Source organism: Tenrec ecaudatus, chromosome 7, assembly GCF_050624435.1.
Source record: "Tenrec ecaudatus isolate mTenEca1 chromosome 7, mTenEca1.hap1, whole genome shotgun sequence".
Taxonomy (NCBI): Eukaryota; Metazoa; Chordata; class Mammalia; order Afrosoricida; family Tenrecidae; genus Tenrec; species Tenrec ecaudatus.
The window spans coordinates 46,156,171-46,175,829 of NC_134536.1; the positions used below are offsets into that span (position 1 = coordinate 46,156,171).

The following is a 19,659-nucleotide window of genomic DNA, read 5'->3' on the forward strand; positions in this document are numbered from 1 at the left end:
AAAGTTGTTTTTATTTGCAGACAGATAGTCATCTTGCAGGAAGATGTGAGCGGAGCTGCTCAGAGTCAAAGACTGGGCATTTAATGAGTGCAGCGCTATGGGGAGGTAAAGAGAGATCCAGGTAAAAAGAGGACCAGAAATCCCTAACTTGGGTTTGAGGCAAAATGTATGTCTTGGCAGATGCCACTTCATGGGCTAAAGATGAAGCTTTCGATTCCTGTAAGAGTTTGTCTGGGAAACGCAGAGTGGCAGTTCTCTGTGCTAGAGGGTCACGATGAGTCAGAATCCAGTCAATGTCAGCGAGTTTGGCTGGGCTCCGGAGACAGAGAAGGAAGCAGCAATGAGAAACAGATGTCGGGAAGCAGGTCCAGGCAATACATTCTTCCAGGACTTTTGTGGATAGGTCCTGGGTGAGAGGGACCTATAACACATTCCTCCCTTCTCCCAAATACAGTCTCTGAACCAGTCAGTACACATCGCAAAGAACGGAGAAAGAAAGCACCGGATGATGTCGTAGCAGAGTTAGTTTTATTTTTCCTATTAAAAAACTCTTGTAGAAAAATAATCACATTAGCATTAGTTTCTTGGGATCCTATGTCTCCATAGCCAGTGACATGAGTGATACTAAACTAAACCCAAACGCACTGTCACTGAGTTCAGTCTAACTCAATTTATAGGACACATTAGAACTAGCCCTGTGGATTTCTGAAGCTGTACGTTTTTATGGAGCAGAAAACCTCATTCTTCTCTTGTGAAGTGACTGGTGGTTTTGAACTGCTAACCTTGCAGCTAGCAGCTCAGAGAGTAACTCACATCACCAGGGCTTTTAATAACACGGATAGTAAGAACCATTTCCTTATATACTAGAAACATAGTTATTATTTTTTATTATTTTTGGGTTATTATTTTTAATTAGAACTTCCCCTTGTTTTTTCAAAACAGGATACTAGTTCAAAAACTTACCCTCATCATCAGAGTAAATTGCAACTCATAGTGACCTTATTGGGCCTGACAGAACTGTCCCTGTGTGTTTCCAAGACTACTACTCTTTACAAGAATAAAAAGCCTTATTTTTCCCTGGTGGAGCAGCTGGTGGTTTCAACTTGCTGACCTTGAGGTTAGGAACCCAATCCATCACCACAAAGCCATCACGGCCTCGTCTTACCTCTCCTGTGCTACAGGGCCACTGTGGAACACAATTGACTCGATGACATAAACCAAGATATTAGGTAAAGGCTGGCTTCTCTGACTTGGCTTTAGCAAAGATTTTGATTTGACCAAGCCAAATTACACAAAGATAGGGACATTTTCATTGGTTTGAGAAAAACAGAGGCCACTCTCCTAACACATCAGACCACCGCACAACAAAACAAACACGAACCATTTTAAATCTATCGTATATACTCGAGCATAAGCCGACCCAAATATCAGCTGAGGCACCTAATTTTCCCACAAAACAGAATTAAAAATGTGCTGAAAAACTCAGTTTATACATGAGTATATATGGTATACTATTATGGAAGCAAATAGTGAAGCCATTCTTCCAAGACACTTTTGGGTAGGTTCTTCTGGAACCAAAGAAAAGTCTCACATCACGGTGTGTTGTATTCCGTGGCTCCTTTCTCACGCGTATCTGCATGTAGCTGGGGCTAGGTAAAGCTGGGGCTCTGGTTTGATCAAATTCTGGCCTCTAGCTCCAGCCCTTCCTGGACATTACGTCCCTTTAAGCCTGGCTAGATGTTATAGATTGCTCTTAGATCATTTCTTCTTGTCGGTGTCAAATAATGATCATCGCACTATTTATAAACACCCTTCCCACCCAATCACAAGTGTTTCTTTTGATTATTACTCATCATTTCATGACCTTGAAATAAAAAATCTCAGTAGAAAGCATTGATACATTTGGAGTTTAGGGCTGGTAAATTTAAACTTCTCATTAAAATGTCACTAGCTTCCCAATTATTAACTGCAGCCTCCCAGAATGCAGCGGCGGCATCCGCTTCTGCTTACAGTGATCTTTTAATTGTATTCGGTTGCATTCCTTAACTATCTGGGGAGGTCCTTTGATATAAAAGTTAATCCTGCTGCATTTCATTACAAAAGCTTGCTGATTAAGACAACTTTAGCTTTTAAATTGGTCACCTCTAAATACAAATGGAAATTTGTTTTCCCCCGAATTAATCAAGATTCGGAAACCTCTGCTACCTTCCATTTTTTCAACATCATATAAGCGTCTAATTTAACTTTAACTCCCTAATACCAGTTTATGAAATTTACCAACAGTCAAGGGGTTTCAAGTATTTTTAATTTGGTATTCTGAATGCTTTCTATAATGTGAAACTTTGCTAATTATTACCAGGGCTTCAACACCGATTGACCCGTTATTCCAAGTTACATTACTGTTGACATTTTGTCTTTATTATGGGAAACAATGTGCAATTTGGGGTGTTGTCACAGCACCCCTGACTTCTACCTCCTAGATGCCAAAAGCACCACACCCCGTCTAGGCTAGATGACCGTGGATGTCTCCAGACAGGGCAACATATCCTGAGGGCACAATATCCAGTTCCCCTTTGAGGCCACTGCATCCAACACAATCCTAACCTCAGCGAGTATGCAGTCTTGCACCAGGAATATACATATACTGTAATTGGAATTAGAAGCAGATTAAAGTCGCTGCCAGAAGAAATGAAGACGTTTGCAAGGCTCTGAAGTACCGAGTAGAAAGCTGGGTGGTCAGGAGTCAATGATCCTTACAACCCCCCACTGGAAAGCATGTCATTTCCATGTTTGCCATTGAGAGGTACTCTGGACTAGCTGTTTCCAAGAGTCTATCAATTGTTGGAACCAACGTTCCTTTATTTGATGCAGTTAGCCCGAGACACTTTACTTAATGCAGTTTTTATGGAAAATTTCCAACTTGCTCCACTGTTCAGAGGCAAGCAGGTTGTATGCAGATGTCACCTGAGAGGGTCAGATGGCTCTGATAGTCTTCTCTTATTTGCCTCATTGTTAATGGTTAAAAAATTGGGCCCTGCTCTCTGATTGGTCAACTGAAATACCCTGAGGCTGGTCCTAGACTTGAATGTTATTGTTCTGTTTGCTTGCCCGTGGTCACCAATTATGTCCTGGGTTATCCTAAAATGTGTGTTTATGTAAAACATCAGTACGTAGCTTTTCAAGTGTAAAACCCAACGTAGTAGGTTTGTATTCTCTATGTATTTGGATTTCAAATAGGACGCCATCAAGAGAACCTGCTTTGATGTTGGTCTCCTCACTGGGGCCACCTGCTAATTAGCTTCTCTTTTCCCCTCTAAATTGTAGTCAGTGAATTGACTCTGCTGCTCCACGATATGTATCAACCTGCATGAGGGTAACGGTGTCCTGGGAGGAGCCATATATGTTTCCATGTGTGGAGCGTGTGGGCCTCCACTAAAGTAATGGCAGTAAAGGCTTCAGAGGCGGACTAAGACCACGATCTAAGTGAGGTTGTTGGGTGTGCATGAAATTGCAAATCATCATACCATTCTTCTGCACATATGCTTAAGAAGCATCCTATCATACAGGGAAAAAGTTTTTTTTGTGGCATATAGACCGTTTTTATGTGACACAACCTTATTTCCCTGCCTAGCCTCATTGTCTGTCACTTTTGTCCTCTGCATTTATTGTAGGGTGGGCACCAAGAGGGCTCACATTGCCGGTCACCGTTGCCAGATTACAGGAACCAGGGGGATTAGAAGGATTCTCAGTTTTATTTTCACCCGCCTGGGAAAGGAGAATGGGGGATCCTGCCTCCAAATGCCGGTCTCCCCGAGCCTTTGTTCTCACAGGGAACATACAGGCTGAGTGGAACGGTTCTTTCAGAGACACACAAATCTTAGGATGACAGGAACAAGCTAGGAAAACCAAGTTTTGTTTTAACAGAGATCTTGTGCTACAGAGCTTCCATTACTCAGGGACCCTAAATCTCAAGGAGACAGGCCAGGCATGCCGGCCCTGGCCCTTCTGAGGGGAGGGACACTATATCGCAAGATACTCTGAGACAAGATAGATGGGATGCAGCTCAGGGTAACAGCGATGGAGGAATTCTAGCAAAGGTACATCTAAACAGAGTATCTTTCTCCTAACTACATTATATTTCTATCAAGATAATAGCGGATTGACTCTTTGGGCCACTCCTTATCACATGGATATAAGCCACTATCAGGTGGCTTTTAGGTTATTATTAGCTGTTATTAAGTGGTTTTTCTCCTCTGTTCTTAAACTTATTTCCCTATTCTAGTTCTAAAGCATTAGAATATCTTTTCACACCACTGCAGCTTCTCCCTCTTTCTCTCTAGCACTGCCAAGGAATTGATTCTGCCTTATAATAAACCTGTAGGACAGGGTCGAACTGCCCTTGTGCATTTCCGAGACCATAACTCTTTATGGGAGTAGAAAGCCCCGCCTTTCTTCTGTGGAGGGGTTGGTATTTTCGAACTGCAGATCTTGCAGATCACCACCCAGTGCATAGCTTCCCCCGCACCCCCCGCCTCCGCACGACTCCTGACCTGAGTCATTCTGGCTTCCCTTAAGATGGAATCAAGGCTTTGCCTCTGCAGGAAAATGGACATCTGTTGCCAAGTAAGTTGTAGGATGGCCCTTTCAGGATTTTACCTTGGGAGGTGGGAGGCTTTTGAGAGGGAAGGATGAGGAGCGGGCTGGGGATTCTTCTAAACAGAGCACAGGAGACATGGATGAAGCGCAGTGGGGAAGAGCACCCCGGCTCGATGGAGGTCAGACTACAGAAAGTGGAGAAACGGGCCATCATAAGACAAGGGCGGCCCAAGTTGTTAGTGAAGATGTGAGCACTGGAATTCAAAAGTGACATAAGCTGTTTCTCTGTTGAAGGATGTCTAGAATAATATGTTCTAGTTCGGTGCTTTCAAGTTGGTTCCAACCCACAGCAACGCCATGTACACAGACCAAAATAGTGCTGATCCTGCATCACCGTTGCGATGGGTTTTGTTTTCCCTCCCAACAGTTTTATTGCCACATAATTCACATATTACACAATTTACCAGTTCACTCACCTCAAGAAGAGCGGCATAGTCATCTCCACAGACAGTTTGAGAATGTTTTATTCGTTCTCTTTATTAGCTCCACATTTCCCCGCAACCTTCCCTGCCACACTCCCTGGGAACCACTGACGCAATGATGTCTGAGCGCATTGCTGCAACCCCTTTATCGATCCACCTTGTCGAGGGTCCTGCTCCTTTTCACTGCGTCTCTGCTTTAGCCAGCATCATGCGCCCGTTTTCAGGGGCTGCCCTCTCTGTTAACATGCCCAAAGCACATGAGAGGAAGTCTTGTCATCCCTGCTTCTAAGGAGCATGCTGACTGTGCATCTGAGCCCAGGGTCCATTCACTTGTCTTTATCAGAAACTTAATTCAAAGGCATTCTTGGTCCTTAGCACTTGAAAGGGACCTGGTACAGCAGATTTACCCAATGCAATATGTCACTGTATCTCCTGACTGCTGCTTCCATGAGCATTGGTTGTGGATCTCAGAAATATGAAATCCTTGGCAACTTCAACCTTTTTGCCATTTATCATGATGTCACCTATTGGTCCAGTTGTGAGGATTCAAGTCTTCTTCACATTGAGTTGCGGTCTCTCCTGAAGGCTGCAACCTGCATCTTCCTCAGCAAGTGCTTCAAGTCCTCTTCATTTTCAGTGAGCAAGGTTGTGTCATTTGCATATTGAAGGTTGTTAATAAGCCTTCCACCAATCCTGATGCTGATGGCTGCTTTCTCATTTAGTCCTACTTTTTGTGTTACTTGCTCAGCATACAGATTGAATGAGTAGAGTGAGAGGATACAACCCTGATATACACCTTTACGGATTGAAAACCATGCAGTATTTTCTTGTTCAATTTACAAAACTGCCTCTTGATTCACGGACAGGTTCTGCATGAGCACAATGAAATGTTGTGGAAATCTCTTTCTTCTCGAGGCTACCCATAGTTTGTTATGATCCACAGAGACGGATGTCTTGTTAAGAATAATATAAAAAGTGGCATTACACCTGGTAAACACACAATGTGATAAAACACACGGGATAAAACAGAATATTCCTGCTGTTTTAGACTTTGGCATTGGAAGTAGACCTAAGTTTTAATCTTATTTTCTTCATCTTTCACCTTTGAATATCTAATATCATTTGCTCACTTCTAATGCACCTGATAAGGAATTATAAATCATTTTGAGATCACTATTGACAGAATGGAAATTCTATTTTATCTCTAAGTAAATCAGATTAAAAATCTCATTTGTAGCCACAAACCAAGTTACATATGAAGAATGTACGTTGGACTTTGTCTCATCGAACTTGGAGTCAGCGTATTTCCCCTTACCCCATGGTTATGGGGTGTGGTGTGCCACTTCAAAACGTGTATTGAACCCTGGGAAGCAGATCCTGGACCTTATGCCTCTGGATACAGGGTTTCCCTTGTCATGTTTGTGGTATCAGGTCAATCTGAACCAGGTAAGTTCTACACTTAATCATTTTTAAGTAAAACATTGTGCACAGACACAGAGACAGGCAAAAGAGGAACATGTCACCCAAAGACAGACATACAGACAAGCTCAGTAGTGCAAAGAACTACTGTGACCCCCAGAAGCTAGACTTGATAAAGGACCTCCCTCCAGAGCCACACTCTGAATCTGGACATCTAGCCTCCTGAACTGTGAGGAGTTACATTTCTGTTCTTTCTGTTCACGTACCTGTAGCATTTTTGGTTTTTTATTGGTTAAATAGAGAAATCTAAAATATCCTCCCATTAAGTGCACCTGGAGACTATATATGAAACCAATGCAATCATGTGCTGAGAGGTGGAGAAAGGGCAGACTGGCTCAGGACCGTAAGTCTCAAAAAAGGAAGTGGGAAAGAGCTCTCTGGTTTTTAGGGTTTCTTTTAAGCCCGTATAGCCCAGATCCAGAGCTGCAGAAGCTGCAACCTAGAAATGCTAACAGGCAGAGGCTAATAAAAAGCCCCATCAGAAGCCTGCTGTCTCTAGTTAAAGCAACAGGAAAGGGAAACCCAGTAGGTCAGAACATTTGTAGACAGTGATAGCTCTTCCTTACCAAAACAGTAGAAAAGTCCTATGCCCCAACTCTTTACCACATCAGCAAAGGTCAAGAGGGAAGCCTAGGATTCTACACTCGGCAGGCTGTGGTACTAGGACAACTTAGGAGGAAGCCGAACGTCCATTCCCTCCCTCTTAGTGTCATGGAATCTGTACGAGTTGCCCCTCTCTGAAGTAAGAAGGTATCCCCTTCTTTCCCCACTAGGGTCACATTAGAAAGGGAGGGCAGCCATTCCCATCCTGCCAGTTAGCCATGGAGCCACGGCCAGCCCTGAGGTGTCAATAGGAACAAGCTAGAGACCACAATGAGCCGCTTCAGTGGAGGCTGACGGGGAACAAGAATTTCTACTCCTTTCCAGCCGTAATGAGACGCTCCTGAACTTTTTACCCACCTGGCAGTAAGGACGCAGCACCCCACCTTCTCCTGACAAAGTGGCATCAGAGGAAGCCAGCTAAAAAAAGTTTAAATAGGATTCAGAGTCTCATAACACAAATATCCAACTTTCCAGCGAAAATCACCATTCCAAGGCTCAGGAAGCTCTCCAACCAAATGCAACCACATAATCCATCGATGCCGACACCAATAGGGCAGTGGCATCAGACTGATCTCACAGGTTCTACATCCAGCATTCTAAAATATTTCAAAAATCACTTAGAGACACTGGTAAAATAAATAACAGCACCAAATGGGAACTCTCAGCAAAGAAATAGAAGACATAAAGAAGACCTAAGTGAAAATTTTAAATTACAACAGTTACTGAAATAAAAACCTCCCTGGATGAAATAAGCAGAGGCATGGAGGAGGCCGAGGAGAATGCTGGAATTTGAAGGCGAACAATGACTGACTCCATGTGAGTAAGAGAGGAAACAGACACCACGCAAATGACCAGAGCCTCAGGGGCACTGGGAGCTTCACAGAAGACTAGCATTCATGAAGTCAGAGTCTTCGAAGGAGAGATGGGATCAGAAAAGTACCTGAGGAAAGAACAGCTGACAACGACCCAAACTGGACAAATGACCGAAACCCGTGTTTTCACGAAACAGTGAGCCCAGAGCATGATAAGCCCAAAGAGATTAACATCAAAATATATCATAATTCACAGACAATAGGTTGATGACGGGCTAAAGCAGCCCCATATAGAGTTTCTGAGGCTGTACATCATTACTGGAGCAGAGAGGTTGGTCTTTCTCCTGTCGAGCTGCTGGTGGGTTTGAACAATCGACCTGTGGTTAGCTTACCCAACAGCACCACCAGGGCTCCTTTTAAGATATATCATGGTAACCCTGAAAACCAAAGGAAAATACAAAATCTTGAGAGCAGAGGGAGCCATCTGTTTGCGTATAACTTTTCTAGAGAGTGTTTGGAGGGTGCGACAGCCAAGTGTGGTGAAGAAAGCAGATGGTGTCTGGCTATCAATCAGGACAGTTCTGAGTCGTGCAGCCTTGCATTCCAACAAGCAACCATCTAAGTGAGCAGTCAACTAAGTCAGTCCACATGGAAGCAGCACACCAGCTTGTGTGATCCACAGAGGACAACAGCAAAATCCAAATATGACAGCTTGTTGTCGTGTGGTGGCTTGTGTGTTGCTGTGTGAAGCCACCAAGAGCATCATTCATTAAGAAAATAAAAGGTCATTTAAGAGACAAGAAAGAAAGAAAAGATCCAAATGGATGTCAGAGGAGACTCTGCAACTGCCCTTAATTGTAGAGTAGTTAAGGCAAGTGGAAGAAATGACGAAATTACAGAGCTGAACAGAAAATTCCAAAGGGCAGCTTAAGAAGATAAAGTAAAATAGTATAAAGAAATGCACACAGACCTAGACTTAGAAAACCTAAAGGGAAGAACACCCTCAGCACATCTGTAACTGAAAGAACTCACAAAAAATGGAAGCCTCCAGTGGCAATACAGAAAGGCTCGGTAGGAACAATACTGAACGTTGCAGGAAGTATCAAAAGAAGATGGCAAGAATGCAGAGTCTACACCCAACGAACTAGAAGCTTTCCTGCCATTCCCGGAGGCTGGGAAAGCACAGCGGCGGCGAAAAGAGGAAGGCAGGCCTTTGACAAGATGGCTCGACACTGCAGCAGTGGGCTCAGACATGGACTAATGGGGAGGATGTGGCAGGACCAGGCACTCGTTTGTTTTGTTGTTCACAGGACAGCTAAGTCAGATCTATTACATGGAGGCTAAGAATGAACACATTAAAAAAAGGGTTTGCATTATCACTTTGAAAAGTTTAGTTATGCTCACAAGGGATATATTTAACCGTCTCCTTGACACAAAGATATTTTAATTTGGAGCCTTAAAACCAACATAGAAATCCACAATGGCTTTTGATTTTGTTATGAAAGAGTCATTATTCAATACTTTATAACTGGAGGTAAAGACACAAACACGGCTTTCTAAACTCTAGAGCTAGCTCACATTCTCAAAGAAATTAGTTCTATGTTTCATGTAAATCAGATCACCTGTGTGTTAGGTTGGATTTTTAGAGAGGCAAAACCAGTGACACTTGTCTGTGCTGTATATAGAAAGAGATTTATATCAAGAAATGACTCACACACTTATAGAATTAGCTAAGTCCAGTCTGGTTCAAGTCAGGCTTCTCCAGGTTGCTGGAAGTTGATGAACAGGAAGCCGGATGATGACTCAGAGACAGCAGGGGGTACAAGTTGGTGGATGCAGAGATCTTAAGTACACTGAATGAATCCACCTTAGGCAGTCTGTTGACAGCTCCTGGGGTTGCAGGGCTACCAGAGGAGGTCAAAGAACCAGACACAAGAGCCAGCTCCAGGGGATGGTGAAGGGTCCAAGAGGATTAAACTCTGCTCAATCTCTTTCTCTGTCTCTCTTATGGAAATAGGCTGTGGCACTCAATTGATAGGTGGGGCTCCGCCCAGCAGGGTCTAGTTGACATAAGCCCAAACCATCACAACCTGTTTTGAGTCTGCTTTACTCACTCACAGGCGATCAAAGCAGGCGTCCTCTCACATGACGTGGAACAGAAGGATGACATGTGCTCCCAAAATACAGTTTTAAATTGCAGATGATTTTTAATTGCTCTTTTCCCATCCTATCATTTACATAATTGGAGATAGTCTCAGCACAGGATTCCAACAGAACACTTTCAGTATTATTAATGAAGGCCTTTAATAGGAAATATTTTATTACACGGGCCGATGGAATAGGACATCTTTTTTATCCACCAGATGCTGCTGCTTATTCTGTCCTGTTTTACAGACTGGACTTCAAGGGAGCAGGTTGAAAATTTCCACTAGTGCAAAGAATCCAGGTGCAGTTATGAACCTGCAATAACTCATGGGGGATTGCCTCTGGGGCTATTGTGAGCATTCACAGCCTACTGGGTTGGAAACGCTTTTCAGAGGATCAGAAAGATATCTTAATACCAGCCTTTAGGTATTGTGATGCATCATCAAGCATGACTGCATTCAACTCCTTTGAAAAGATTAAATAAAGCAAGAAGTCCATGCAAACTGGTATAATCTATTTAAAACTGGGAAGTGGACTGAACCAAATGCTAGCTGATTCCGGCTTCACCAAGCGTTTCCTTTACACACTAGCCTCTGGAGGCTGGTAAATTTCTCTACGCCAAATTTACCAAAAAGGTACTTGAGTTCAAATGGTTAGAATGTATAAGTGAAATTGGTAGAACAGAAAAATTTTAGGCAGGGTGAAAGATGCCTAATAAAATTCAAATGTCTTTCCTGCTAATACTTCTTTTGCAGTAAGTTTTAAAGATCAGACTAGTTTTAGAAATTGTACTGAGAGCAGTTTAACCATTTGGTCCTGGTGCCCGTTGGAAAGTCAGCTTAGAAACAGAAAAGACTGATCCAGTGCCATAGAAATGCCATAAGGCACCTGTGGTGGTCTGGGTACTTTAGAGAACCAAATCCACAGAAACTCATGTACAAGAGAGAGTTTTATATAAAGGTTAAATGTGCATCAAGAAAACATCACAACCCTGTGCTGCCCAAGCCCACAAGTCCAACATTAACCCATATGTCCAACACCAATCCACAAAGAACTCCTCCATCTCAAAAAATAGATGCAATGATGACAACTGCATGAGGAAAGCCGAATCAGTGAATGTGTAAGCATCTCAGCGCTGGCAGGGGTCTCCACACAGCTGCTCTAGCACCCAGGGCTGCATCAGGGTAGGTCCATGCGGCTCCTCCTCAGGGATGTCTTGCAGGAAGTGAGCCTTGCAAGTTGAAGCAGGAAACTGGCCAAGGCAGCTGCACCCTGGTCCGACCATCAGAAAGCAAGAGACCTGAGAACTAGAAAGGCGAGGCTCACCTAGCTATTTATCCCTCAGCCCTTCAATGGACCCCACATGTGTTTATCGGCCAGGTTGGCACAATAAACTAACTACCTCAACAGCTTTACCATTAGAGGCAGAAGACACACTTAGAATCCTCAACCCAAACTGTGCATGGAAAGTAATTAGCAGAGCTGAGAAGCAATTTATAAAGAACACGATATAGTTTAATAAACAAACTAAGTTTGATTATGTGTAAGTATAGTTTCAAAGTGCTGCTTGTAACACAAATACCATAAGTGGGTGACTTTAAAAAGGAAAGATTTTTCTCATTTTTTTCCATAGCAGTTGAAGAGATTAGAGTCAGATTTCATTTGATGACACTTAACCAGAGGCTAGACTACCGAATTCAGGGTATAGTTCTAGGGCAGTGGTTCTCAACCTGTGGGTCGCCACCCCTTTGGGGGTTGAACAACCCTTTCATAGGGGTCACCAGATTCATAACAGTAGCAAAATGACAGTTATGAAGTAGCAATAAAAATAATTTTATGGTTGGGGGGTATCCACATCATGAGGAACTGTATGACAGGGTTGTGGCATTAGCAAGGTTGAGAACCCCTGTCCTAGGGGGAGGTACTTCCTTGCTTATTCTAACTTTCAGTAGATGCTGAAATCCTTGGAATTTGGGGGCCTGAAGATTCACCTGCCTGAATCCACAAATAACTTCTATCTTTCACCTGTGTTTTTGTCTGTTGTCAGGTTAGGCCCTACATAGAACAGGACACACTGCCTGACACTGTGCCACCCCCACAATGGCTGTTGCTATGCTTGAAACCATTGTTGAAGCCACTGTGTTAATTCATCTCCTTGAAGATCTTCTGCTTTTTGGGTTGTTGTTGACCTTCTACTTCACCAAGCATGATGTGCCTCTCCAGGGACTGGTCCCTCCTTCTAACATGTCAAAAGTGCATGAGCTGAATTGTCTAAGGATCAACCTGGCTGTACTTTTTCTATGACTTGCTAGTTTTCGGTCGATCCATGGTAGATTCAACGTTGCATGACAGCACCATCGTTCAAAGGCATTGATTCTTCTTTGAGAAGAGCCCTGTTGGCATAGAGAGGGAGTCTAGGGCTGCTAGGTTAGGTCAAAGCCACCAGCTTCTCTGCAGGAGAAAGACCAGCCTTTCTACTCCCATAAAGATTACAGTCTTGAAGACCCACAGGGGCAGGTCAACCCTGCCCGAAAGTTCCCCTATGACTGGGAATCAATTATGTGGCAGTGAGATTTTAAAAAATTATTCACAACTCTTTCTTATTTCTCTAACTTCCACATATCTATGAGACAATTTAAATATGGCTTGATTCAGTTGTGTCTTAAACTTCAAACTGCTATGTAAACATTGAAAATTTCAATTTTTCTTTATCTGTCATGATGTGGTTTATTCATTCAGTTGGAGAATTTTTGTTTTATTTATGTGGTGGTATAATCCATACTGAAGGTTGTAGTCTTTAATTGTCATCAGTAAGCACTTCAAGTCTTCCTCGCTTTCAGTAAGCAAAGCTGTGTCATCTGCGTATCGCAGTTTACGAGTGAATCTTCCCCCAATCCTGATGAAGCATTCTCCTTGACGGAGTCCGGCTTCTTGGCATACAGATGGAGTAAGTATGTTCAGCAGACGGATGGAATAAGTATATTCAGCAGACAGATGGAATAAGTATGTTCAGCAGACAGATGGAATAAGTATGTTCAGCAGACGGATGGAATAAGTATGTTCAGCAGACGGATGGAATAAGTATATTCAGCAGACGGATGGACTAAGTGTGTTCAGCAGACAGATGGAATAAGTGTGTTCAGCAGACAGATGGAATAAGTATACTGGAAGGATACAACCTGAGACACAAGTTTCCTATATTAAACCATGCAGTGTATCCTTGTTCTGTTGGAATGACTCTTGGTCCATGTGCAGGTTTTGCATGAGCATAATTGTTTTAAAATTCCTATTAGAAATATTGTCCATAATTATATATGACCCACACAGTCTGTACCTAACCCACTTTTAAAAAATTTCCAGAAGTGACTAGGTTTAGGACATGCCCTATACTGTTATAATCTCATTGGCATAACAAAGAAAACGTTGTTTCTAAACAGGATTACATCCACAGGTAGAGAAATTAGGATTTCAATATATATTTTGAAGGGTAAAAATTTAATCCATTAATAGTAATATTCAATAGGGCTAATGACATATTTATAATGAGTCACGAAGCAGAAAGCACAATTCAAAAATGGCCAGTGAAATGTAAACAATACATACAATTCTATAGAATCTCTGAACCAAATTCATAATATTTTTGTAAGTAAATGGTACATGTTTTCTCTGATTTAATTATAGGGAACCCAAAGCAAAGTAAATTGTACAAAAATCAGAAGAGATTCAAAAGTAAATTAGCCTGATTTTGGGTATGCCCCCATTAATGGGCAAGATTAAACTGCCCTTGGAGGGCAAGTGATGTCTTTTGTGACAGAATGTGAAAACAAGGCCGGATCTTCCCTAAAGAGATGAGAAGGGGTCATTATTTGGTCAGGATGTTAGTTGCAAAATAGCTGGCCTTAACTATGTGCCTTCTTTTGAAAATGCATTTAAATTATATTAACATTTTTTATTTTTCAGAGATCCTAGTTTAGAGATTAGACTTTGAGAATTTGTCTCCTGCGCTTTGAACATGTCCTCAGAAGAGCTCGGTCCCTGGAAAAGAACATCATGCCTGGCGAAGAAAAGAAGACGGTCAAGGAGCTAGATTAACACAGGGCTGCAACCATGGGCCAAACGTCACACTGACTGTGAAGAGGGCGCCGGACTGGGGCAGTGTGTTATGCTGCTGTGCAGGGGGTAACGGACTCATTGACCCCTGTCAATAGCCACAGACTAGGGAATAAGGAAAATGTAGAATGCACAAAACATCTCGGACTTCAGAAATACTTTAACGCTATTTCAAGAAGTGAGCAATAAGCCAACAGCACAAAAATATAAAGACTGTGTATCTGTTCTTGGTTGATGTTCAGAGCTCTGAAATGAACAATGATGGGATCAGTTTCACACTGGAAGGCAGTGTCAGTGGCCATGTTTGGGGGGTCCCACTTAATGTCCTGTTCCATATGACAATTTTTGAGGAGGGAAAACAATGATAAGCAGAAATAAAAAAGTTTTAAAAAAGTATTTCAAATACAGTTCTAGGAGAAACACAACAACGATATGGTGGTCTAATTCTGTGACCCCACGGGGCTGCCTAAATGAGACGTCGGATGAAGAGAGTTAGCGCGTCCATAGCAGCAGAGGCGAGCAGTCTGGGCTCTGCTGGACTCTTCACATGTAGCTGCAGAACTATTTTCAGTGCTGAAACCATCACCGTCGAAGATGCACAGAATTGCTACCATGCTCTGAAGGAGGTTAGAAGAATGAAATATTAAGGGTTAAAAAAAAGTCTAGCTCATACAATGCTCTCTATAACAATCAGTGATGATGATGATGATGAAGTTTTTTTCCATCAAATTGAAGTTTGGCTCTGTCCTTCAAACACCACTGATAATACTTGAGGTATGTTAAGAATAAATAATGATTGTTGTGAAATAAAAAAAATATGGAAACTACAAGTCTGTTTGGATGTTTCCTATGTAAGAAATCTGTCAAACATTTGTCATGGGGTAAAGTGAATACATTCCTGTGATAGATTTATTAATATTCTTTTGTGTTAAAGAGACTGAAATGAAATACAGGGGCTTATTTTACAATCTGCGGATAGGGACTAAGATACTACTTTTGTTCTCTGCTTTGTCCACATCTAGGAGGATCTGGAGCCACCTGGAACCCCGAGACTTGCACAGACATAGGACTGCAGGCAGAAGGCCGCTACTGAGGTACCGAAGCCTTCCCTTCCTAGCCCATCCGAGGACACTAAGTAGATAAGCCCGCCCCCCCCCCAACCCCGGCATATCTGAAATTGAGCAATTGTCACTTTTTAAGCTGGTGACTGACATCTAGTTATAGCACTTCGTCATGGAAACTGAGTTGTGAAAAACAGCTGGAAACCATAAAAGCCATTGTGGAAACTACTAGCTTGATTAAAGTGTCCGTGCTGCCCCTTTGGTTGTTTTGTCCTGGTGAACTCAGGTGGCCCCACTGCTTGAAAGCATACGCCTTCCTTTGATAGCCCAGAATTTCTAGTTCCTACTGATTGGCTACGTGGTGGGTGTAGGACAAGTTTGGGGAGCCCTGGTGACATAGTCATTACAGGGTGGGTTTGATCTGCACAGTCAACAGTTCAAAACCACCAGCTACTCAGCAAGAGCAAGACGGGGCTTTCTACTCCTGTAAAGAGTGACAGTCTTGGAAACTCACAGGGGCAGTTCTACCCTGTCCTATTTGCTCACCATGAGTTGACATTGCCTCAATAATAATTGAGTTTGGTTTTCTGGTGTTCAAGACAAATCTAATGTTACTGAACTTCAGCAGAATGTCATAAAACATTTATCTTTTAGGGAAGATAATGAATGCCTGAAGATACAATAGACATTAAACTTATAAATACCCTCATTTATTTATCAATTAGAGTACTATAAAAAGTAAAAGGATGAATATTAGGAAGAAAAGGGGCGTGGGGGCACAGGACACTAATCCACCCAAGGCGAGGGTATTGTTTATATCTCCACAGGAAAAGTGGGACCAGACTTCAACCCAGTGCCGCAAGGTATGAATGCAACATCCCGGCGTGGAGTAGGGAACTAGTGGAGAGGTCTGGGAGGCTTGCCCCAAATTAAGTGGATTCCTGCCCCTCCCCTGAGAAGAATTTGTTTCAAAGGACGACATTGATTCTGCAGCTCCGAGCGATGGACATATCTGATCAGAGCACACGGGAGCAGATGAAGGGGGAGGAGGAGAGAGTGGAGCACAGCCTGGCCCACCAGGCTGTGAGGATGAGGTTCCTAAGTAGAGCAGCCAGTCCACAGAGAGAACTTGGCTGGCCCCACTATGAGAAATGATGCCAATCAGTGACTAAGGGTGATAAAGGGGACTGCACCAGAGACACAGTGTGGGAATTGCACCTGACCTGATCCCACCACACCGAGGCAAAGCACTGGGGGAGTGCAGCGGAACAGCAAGGGAATGGAGCGCCAAGGTCCCCAGGGAATGCTGAAAGTGGACTTTGGGGCCAGGGCGTGGTGCCCAAACAGACTGGACTGGAAAACACTCCTAAGGGCCAACAAACGATCCTTGAACTAACTACAAGCTTTTCTTTCTTGATGTGTTTTGTTTTGTTCTTTGTCAGTGGTTTGTTGTTGTTGTTTTGTTGTCTGGTTGTATACTATTGCTTTGTTTTCCTCTGTCTTGTTTTCGTTCATGTTAGTGTCTCCACAGGTCTGTCTAAATAAGACAGCTGGATGAACTATCTGGAGGAAAAACAACGGGACCGACAGTTCCGGGGGGTACTTGGAGGGGTATGGGGGGTAAGGAAGTGGTGTTAACAAACACAGTGACAAGGGAACAACATGGGACCCAAAATGGTAGTGAGGGGGGAGAGGCAGGCCTGGTAGGGAATGATCAAGGGTAAGGTTAGGTAAAGAAGAGGTATAGTTGTAACCCAGGTGGGGACGGAGCATGGTAGTGGGGCAGGAGGAAAGTCAAGGGAGATGGAGGAAAGAGCTAGGAGTCAAAGGGCATTTATAGAGGTCTAGACAAAGACATGTACATGCAAATATATATATAAGGATGGGGAAATAGATCTATGTGTTTATATTTATAGGTTTAGTATTAAAGTGGCAGAAGGACCTTCGGCCTCTACTCAAGCACTCCCTCAATGCATGAATACTTTCTTTTATTAAATTGGCACTCTACAATGCTCACCCTCCCGACACAACTGCTGAAGCCAAAGCGGGTGAACAAGTAAATGTGGTGAAGAAAGCTGATGGTGCCCAGCTATCAAAAGAGATAGTGTCTGGGGTCTTAAAGGCTTGAAGATAAACAAGCGGCCATCTAGCTCAGAAGCAACAAAGCCCACATGGAAGAACACACCAGCCTGTGTGATCACGAGGTCCCAAAGGGATCAGTTATCAGGCATCAAAGAACAAAAAATCATATCATTGGCTGCACACCTCCATGATGTGATCGCCGAAGACAAACGGGTGCATAAGCAAATGTGGCGAAGAAAGCTGATGGTGCCTGGCTATCAAAAGAGATAGTGTCTGGGGTCTGAAAGGCTTGAAGGTGAACAAGCGGCCATCTAGCTCAGAAGCAACAAAGCCCACATGGAAGAAGCACACCAGCTTGTGCGATCACGAGGTGCTAAAGGGACCAGGTATAAGGCATCATGCAAATATATATATATATATATATATACCATAGTGAATGACGGGGGAAGTGCAGAGTGGAGACCCAAAGCCCATTTGTCGGCCACTGGCGATCCCCTCACAGAGGGGTTTAGGATAGGAGATGGGTCAGTCAGGGTGTGATGTAGTACCGATGAAGAACACCGCTTTCCCCCAGATCCTGGATGCTTCCTCCCCACAACTACCATGATCCGAATTCTACCTTGCAGGACTGGATAGGGCAGAGGTTGTACACTGGTGCATATAGGAGCTGGAGGCACAGGGAATCCAGCGTGGATTGTAACTTCAGGACCAGGGGTGTGAGGGGTGATACTGGGAGGGTAGAGAGTAAGTGGATTGGAAAGGGGGAACCAATTACAAGGATCCACATGTAACCTCCTCCCTGGGAGATGGACGGCAGAGAAGCGGGGGAAGGGAGACTCCTGATAGGGAAAGATATGACAATAGAACAATCTATAAATTATCAAGGGCTCATGAGGGAGGGGGAAGGGGGAAGGAGGGGGAAAAAAAGAGGACCTGGTGCAAAGGGCTTAAGTGGAGGGCAAATGCTTTGAAAATGATTAGGGAAAAGAATCTATGGATGTGCATTATGCAATTGATGTATGTATATGTATGGATTGTGATAAGAGTTGTATGAGCCCTTAATAAAATGTAAAAAAAATACACCAATAAGAATGATGCTTTCATCGATCTAAGATATATAATAAGAGAGAACTTTCAGGATGTTAGAGAGAAATGTCGTCATGGTCACTATTTTGAAATATAAGCAGTCATTTTACAGAAAATGATCCCTTTGCCATGTCATCTATGTGAATATTAAAGAAATTGGTCTCTTGACCATGGCCTCTGTGAGATGCTTGATGCTGTATGCTTCCAAGCAAAGAGCTGCTGCAGTACGTGGCGGAAGGGAGGTGAACGGGAGTGGTGATAGCAACAGAAAGCGAACCCCAAGAGAAAGACTAAGACATGGATGAAAGAAATATGAATTTGAAGACTATTCCCCCCCCCCAGAGTACTTTTAAAGGGCACCAAACTATATCTAAGTATCACTTACAAACTCACCCGTGGCATCAGTGCATACTTGCATGACCCAGCTGGATTGAATAACGTGCGAGTCAGAGCTGGGCTGTGGCTGGCATCCTTCACTGACTTTTTCTTCCTCTCTATTTTCTTTTCAACAAAGATCTTAGATGATATTCTCTCTAGTTAGTTCCTGGCCAAAATTTCAGATTGAAAGAAACTTACTTGAGTACTTCAGAATTAAGGGATTTCACGACTCATGCAAGGCACAATTAGTGCCATTTAGAGAAAAATAAACTGGGACAAGTCTGCACGTGCTACTTTAAAATTTTTCGAAGCTGCTGCTCCAAACCAAGTAATCATCTGACCAACCCCTTATAGCCCGTACATCACTGGAAGGTAGGAAAAGAAAGACTAGTAATTAATGTTAACAGAGCTCACTATAGCTATATTTTGTTCACACATTAACATTTTTGCAACTATTGTCCCGTATTATTTTCCAGAACCTGAGGATAAGTTTCTATTACAATTTATAAATCTACAATTTTGAGATTTATATTGTAGATTTATAAATCTACAATTTTGGTTTTTATATTGAGAAAACCAAAGTTCCATGAGATTAAGTGATGGTTTAAGATTAAGAGATAGTAAGGAGAAGACTTGAACTAGTGCCTACAAACCTGAAATACTTTTAATACTGCAAACTATTGTTAACGTACATAACAGAGAAAGGCAATAGCATTCTCAAAACAGGAAGAAATTCCCAAAGTCAGAGTGAATCCATATTTGGTTAAAAAAAATACTAAAACTAAGTTCATCCATTAACTAAGATGTAAATTTGGATCCAGAAGC

At 42.8% G+C, this 19,659-nt stretch overlaps 1 protein-coding gene across 1 annotated transcript in view; it reads right to left on the reverse strand.

The window, feature by feature from the left end:
* NKAIN2 (sodium/potassium transporting ATPase interacting 2) overlaps positions 1-19,659 on the reverse strand; it is a 1,177,559-nt gene that overhangs the window by 31,986 nt on the left and 1,125,914 nt on the right. The window lies entirely within an intron of this gene.